We start from the raw sequence: 6,000 nt of genomic DNA, 5'->3' as shown, positions 1-6,000 counted from the left end.
TATAATTCGAGCATGGGAAATCTGCCCATTTTCTGACTTTTCAGTGCCACTCACAAAGGTTCTGTACCGTATCTCCTTTAGATTCTCTGCAGGTGTGGGAAGCGAGTTTGGGAGTTTGCCTAACATTTCTGATCAGAAATAGGGAATTTTTCAGCTCGTGCCAGCTTGTGCCGTTGCAACTGGTGAGTAAATCAGATGCTGTTTGTCAGATGGACACAATATCCCTCCCCTGTAGGTGGTCTCTGTTTCATTAGGCTTCAGATTGATGGTGCCCAACAGTAATCCAAAAATGTGCAATGGATACATCCACCTCATTTTTCATTAACGGTATTTCCAAACACACAGGAAGCAAGAAGAAGCGATAGATTTTTGCCTGGCTTATTTTTATCCTTGAAGACTCGATTGATTATCCAACATCACTGTTGGATGCTCGCTGTTCCCGTTAAAGGATGTCTGGTACATAACTAGAGGAGACCAGCATTTGGCACAATCTAGCCATTTCAGCATACTGTAGGAAAAAAAATTAGTTGGAAGTAAAGCTGATAAAAGTCCTACTTTTTCCTTAAGATTAAATGAGCTTGGCTGTGAGGCTTCTCTGTATTCCCTGAAATTAGATGGTTCATCCTAGATCTAGATATCCCACCAACATCCAATACAGTGGATTTTCTAGCCTCACTTTCCAACTTAAAACAAACTTTTTCTTGAAAGTTTCACTTGGCATCAGGGAAATAAATTTCAACTGAAGAAGTATGCTTCCTTTGGATATTTTGTTTGGTAGACAGTGTCCAAAGTTTGACTCAAAAGTTAACAGCCAACATTCTGCATCAGCTACTTAGTAAGTACTCTCTCCTGGCTGTTCATCTACAGACCAGATGGAAATATCACTCACCTGTCCTCCAGTTGTTTATGTAGGGAAAACCTGTATCCTTTCTTTCTTGGGTTCAAGTACTTATTTACTTAGACTTAGGCAATCCCTTATTGTCTAAGTATGATGGCCTTCTAAGTGTAGTGTCTTGGCAGTGGATACGTCAGTGACTGTGGAGTCCTATTCATGGTCCACATATTCTTCCACAGTGAGGGCATCAATTTCCAGGTGGAAGGCAGTCCCGTTCAGGGTTGGCTTGACATGTCTTTCTCTTGGCACTTCTCTCACTTTTGCCTTCCATTAGTGCCTCTTCAAATTCCACAGCACTACTGGTCACAACTGACTTCCAGTTAGATCACTCAAGGGCCAGGACTTCCCAGTTCTCAGTGTCTATGCCACAGTTTTTAAAGTTGGCTTTAAGCCCTTCTTTAAATCACTTTTCCTGTCCACCAACTTTCTGTTTTCTGTTCTTGAGTTGAGGGTATAGTAACTGCCACAGTGATTGGGCACTTGGACAGCGTGCCCAGTCTGGCACAGTTGATGGAACAGGAGCACCGCTTCAATGCCGGTGGTCTTTGCTATTTCCAGCATGCTGACATTTGTCTGCCTGTCCTCCCAAAAGATTGAGTTCAAGTATGGAGACATCCATGAAATGAAGATAGATGTTTATTTATTGATACTGTGCTGGTGCAGATGTCTTTCTAAATCAGTGGTTCTCAACCTGGGGTCCCCAGATGTTTTTAGCCTTCAACTCCCAGAAATCCTAACAGCTGCTAAACTGGCTGGGATTTCTGGGAGTTGTAGGCCAAAAACATCTAGGGACCCCAGGTTGAGAATCACTGTTCTAAATTATTTGTCCCTGAACCAAACATACACCTTACCATTTACAGTTGGTCCTCCATATCCATGGATTCAAACATCATCTTGGAACCAAACCCCAATGGATACCATAGCATTTTAGGAATATCTATCTTGCAACAGTATCCAACACATATTGTCATCTGCCTTAAAGTTATTTCAGAATTATGGCAATTCTAAGGTTTTCTTCGCAAGATATCTCCACTCCAGAGAGGTTGGCTTTGCCTTCCTCTGAGGCTGAGTGATGGTGACCTGCCCAGTGGCTTTCGATATCTGAGCAGGGATTTGGATTTGAGTCTCTGGTCATAGTCCAACCTTCAATTCACTATATCATGTAACATATCCTTACAACATATATAGCAAATGAATAGAGGATACTGGAAATACGTTAGCCAATCATGAAACAGAAGCTATTAAGCCATAGTTAAGACTAGTCATATTGAATGTTTACTTTACATTGAATATTTTTATTGTCATCAGTGGATAATACAAGTTAGTTGATGAGGATACAGGTCAGGACTATAAGGTCTTCCTTTATATTCCTAAGATCTTAATAAATCTGCAGTTTTTAATTATTTCTTAATTTAGAACACATTTTCTTTAGCATGGCTCCATCTTACTTAGGTATTCTGGTCAAGGGCAGTTTTACTTTTTAGAAGTCCAGATAAATCAGATACAAGAAGACTTTTTCTGCAGTGAAATCCTATTTCTGGAACTCTTTTTCCATGGACTTTCACAAGGAAGTCACTTTCCCGATTTACAGAAAGCTAACCAACAGCTTTGAAAATATGGGGTGGACTTTAGGGCTATTGTACAGGGATTAAGATTGGCTGTGCTTTTCTGTGTGAAAGCTATAAAGGCACACTTTTTAGGGGAAAAACATGTTTTAAAATGTATCTCTTGATCAAGCCCATTGGCATCTTTTTAAACAGACAGCATGTGGGGAAAGCATGACAATCAAATCTCATTAGAGATATCGAACTCTCCAAAACTAAAGGATTAAAACTTTCTGTTTCTTCCTCTACATGGTTCCCTTATGGGCATTTTTCTGTAAACTACTGCTATAAATCCTTATTTTTAGTTATAAGAGAGGGGCACCAGGAAAGATTAAAAAAGGAGACAAAGGCACATCAGTTCTTGATCTTTTCTTCTTCTCATCTCAACCTTTAGAGAGTCTTTCTGGAAGAACACAAGGAACAGCAGGAAGGTTTCTAACACACCTTTGAGAACTCCCTCCACTCAGATCCCAGGGTGGCTAGAATAGTAAAACTCGGTGGTTCAAAAAGTCTCTGGGCCAGAAAAGGGAGCCTTTATCTCCAGACTTTTCAAACGTATTTCATCAACATATTGATCGAAGGAAACCTGCCACCACTTTAAGCCTTCTAGCAGAGGAATTAATTTAGGTCTACCTCTGCCAAAGACCTACAATCTAGTTCCCTTAAACTTAATGATGGCTCCTTTGGAGCATCAAAAATTTGCACAGGAACCCAACTAATTTAATAGTCTTCTGACATGTATTGAAGAAGGGAAAGAGAGATCCACTTGCCAATAGCAAGGTGTTGGAGAGGTTGTTTCATGTGGAGAGATCTTGCATCAAGGAGCCAGGTAAGGTATCCCCCCCCCCTTTTTTTCCCCTTTTCTTTCCAAAAGCCATCTCATCTCTGAAATAAAAGGGATGGTATACAACCCATTTAACCTTCCAGGGAGTTTTCATCCTTGGAAACATATGATGTTTCTGATTCGTGTGAGACCTACTACCAAAGGCCCCCCCTTACTCATAAACACTCCACTTCTCCTCCTTCTAAAGCTGCTTGTTTTTCCAAGGTATTTCAGATGCTGCATTTATAGAAGTAAGAGGTTTTGCTTTCCGACTTCAAAGAAGACAGTGAATCATGCCCGATGCTATTAGCAAACAAACGGAGAGGTCAAACTGAAGATTATTTCGAAACACAAGCCTTGCGATGTTTCTTTTGCAATGTTCTTCAAAGTGACATATTGGCTTTGCAAAGGATGGCAAACCCTGCTTTGCTGTAAAAGAGAATGTAGTATTTCCTTCAGTGACTGTAAATAAATTTTCCATGAAAAAGAAATAAATGAAATCAGACAGATTACTGATAAACATTACAATTTATTGTTGTTCTTATGTACCTTTGAGTGAACTCCAACTTATGCCAACCCCATCCTAGTTTTTTTTTTCCTTTGCAAAGTGTTACAGTTAAGTGGATTTGTAACTGGCTGACTAACCTAACTCAAAAGGTCCTCACCAATGGGTCCTCTTCATCCTGGGGAGAAGTAAATAGTGCGGTGCCACAAGGTTGTGGTCTAGGCTCAGTGCAGTTCAAGGTCTTTATAAATGACTTGGATGCTAGAATAAAAGGCACACTTATCAAATCTGCACATCATGAGGTGTAGAGGACAGCATCAGAATCTAAAATGACTTTAACAGATTGGATAGTGTGCCAAAAACTAAGAAAATGGATTTCAACAGAAAGAAATGCAGAGATATAGAACAGTGTTTCTCAACCTGGGGGTCATGAGGAAGTGTCAGATGGGTTACCAAAGACCATCAGAAAACAAGGTATTTTCTGTTGGTCATTGGGATTCTGTGTGGGAAGTCTGGCCCAATTCTATCTTTGGTGGGGTTCAGAATGCTCTTTGATTGTTGGTGAACTATAAATCCCAGCAACTACAACTCCCAAATGTAAAGGTCTATTTCCCCCAAATTCCATCTATGTATTTGGGAATATTGAGTATCCGTGACAAGTTTGCTCCAGATCCATCATTGTTTGAGTCCACAGTGCTCTTTGGATGTAGGTAAACTCCAAAACTCAAGGTCAATGTCCACCAGACCTTCCCAGTATTTTCTGTGTGCCAAGATGGGTTCAATTCTATTGTTAATGGAGTCCAGAATGCTCTTTGGTTGTAGGGTAACTATAAATACCAGCAACTGCAACTCCCAAAAGACAAAATCAACCCCCAACCCCACCACTATTCAAATTTGGGCAGATCAATATTTGTGCCAAATTTGGTCCAGTGAATGAAAATGCATCCTACATATCAGATATTTACATTACAATTCATAACAGGAGAAAAATTAGTTATGAAGGAGCAATAAAAATAATGTTATGGTTCGGGATCACCACAACATGAGGAACTGTATTAAGGGGTCGCAGCATTAGGAAGGTTGAGAACCACTGATATAGCATGAGTGACAACTGTCTTGAAAACAGTACATGTAAAAGGGATCAGGGAGCCTTAATAAACTGCAAGCTGACCATGAGTCGTATGTTGGAGCAGGAACATTGTAGAAAATGTCTGTTAAATGAAAGATGGTGACTAATTAAGCACCTGGTCTCCAGAGAAAATGAACTGTTTATTTCTTTACAGCATTTCTACCTCACCATTCTCAACCCCCCCCCCCCCACACAGGAATTTGGAATCAGTGCCTCCACTGTCCCAAGACAAGGAAAGGTTCAAATTCTGTTGCATGATTCTCTGTGTTTTTTTAATCTGGGGTGCAGCCGGATTCAGATGCTCACTCTACATTAACTTGGATCAGGCTGCATGAATTGTTTGGACAAATGCAGGCTGATGCAATCTCCCACCCCACTACATTAAATGGCAGTGTAGAACCACCCTCATATGGATAACTTTAAAAGTAGGTAAGGTAAAGGTTTTCCCCTGACATTAAGTCCAGTTGTGTCCAACTCTGACGGTTGGTGCTCATCTCCATTTCTAAACCGAAGAGATGGCGTTGTCCGTACAAGACTCCAAGGTCATGTGGCCGGCATGATTGCATGGAGTGCCGTTACCTTCCCGTCGGAGCAGTACCTATTGATCTACTCACATTTGCATGATTTCAAACTGCTAGGTTGGCAGAAGCTAGGGCTAACAGCAGGAGCTCACATCACTCCCCAGATTCGAACCTGTGACCTTTTAGTCAGCAAGTTTAGTGGCTGAACCCACTGTGCCACCTTTAGAGTGATTCAATTAGCTCTTACCCTGATCCCTTGCCCATACTCAGATGGGCTCCCCACTTCCTTTCCCTCTCACATTTACACAGGGTGTTTCACCTCTTCTTCTTTGCTCATTTAACTCTCTATCTATCATCTATCTATCTACCTATTATTTTCGATTTCAGTTTCCAACTAGTCCCTCCCTACCAGCCATACACCCAACTGCTCCCCAGCAGCTAAAACAACAACCACTTGAGTTTTTCCCACTGTATGCCAAAGCAGTGCTTTTGTGTGATGTGCTTTGATTTATGATGGTAAATA

This window comes from Anolis sagrei, chromosome 1 (assembly GCF_037176765.1).
Source record: "Anolis sagrei isolate rAnoSag1 chromosome 1, rAnoSag1.mat, whole genome shotgun sequence".
Taxonomy (NCBI): domain Eukaryota; kingdom Metazoa; phylum Chordata; class Lepidosauria; order Squamata; family Dactyloidae; genus Anolis; species Anolis sagrei.
The sequence above is the reverse complement of the archived record's forward strand: the minus strand, read 5'-3'. Positions refer to the sequence as shown.